The sequence below is a fragment of the Alexandromys fortis genome, unplaced genomic scaffold, assembly GCF_014885135.2.
Source record: "Alexandromys fortis isolate MF-2015 unplaced genomic scaffold, M_Fortis_MF-2015_v1.1 scaffold_16, whole genome shotgun sequence".
NCBI classification, from domain to species: domain Eukaryota; kingdom Metazoa; phylum Chordata; class Mammalia; order Rodentia; family Cricetidae; genus Alexandromys; species Alexandromys fortis.
In genome coordinates this window covers 17,463,889-17,464,467 of record NW_026067893.1, presented here as the reverse complement: position 1 = coordinate 17,464,467, position 579 = coordinate 17,463,889, and positions in this window count along the sequence as shown.

Genomic DNA, 579 nt, shown 5'->3' with positions numbered 1-579 from the left:
TAGAGAGTGGTACCCAGCTTCCCTCGGAGACAGACCTGGGGGTATTATAGGTGTGTTCAAGGGCATCTATGTTGGGGCTTCCTTACTGCTTATTAAGTAGATAAGCCATTTGATTGGAAGGCCTAAGGCCAGATCACCACTTTGGACAGTGGGCATGCTGGTTTGGCACTCTGCTTGTGGTTTTTGACTAGTGGTGGTAATGGGGGTAATGTTGGAGTGTGTTTAAACTCTGGAATGGCAGAGTGGAGAGAGATGAGTAAGGTGTGGGGCCTAAGGCCAGGAGGAGCACCAAGAAAGGCTGGCTTCCATCTAGAGCTCCTTGTAAGAAGGGACTCCAGGGAAAAGCTGGGGATGAAATATGTTCACGTATTAAAAAAAAACAAAAACGACCCTCTGTGATCGACAGCATCTCCCTCTAGCTAATGGGATTCTAGGAAGTGGAAAGCAGAAAAGAGAGGGGGAAATGTCCACGTTCTTAAGACCAAGTGGTGCTTGGGGAGTGCATAGAGATGAACCAGGCTAGGAGAGAGAGAGAGAGAGAGAGAGAGGGAGAGGGAGAGGGAGAGGGAGAGGGAGTGG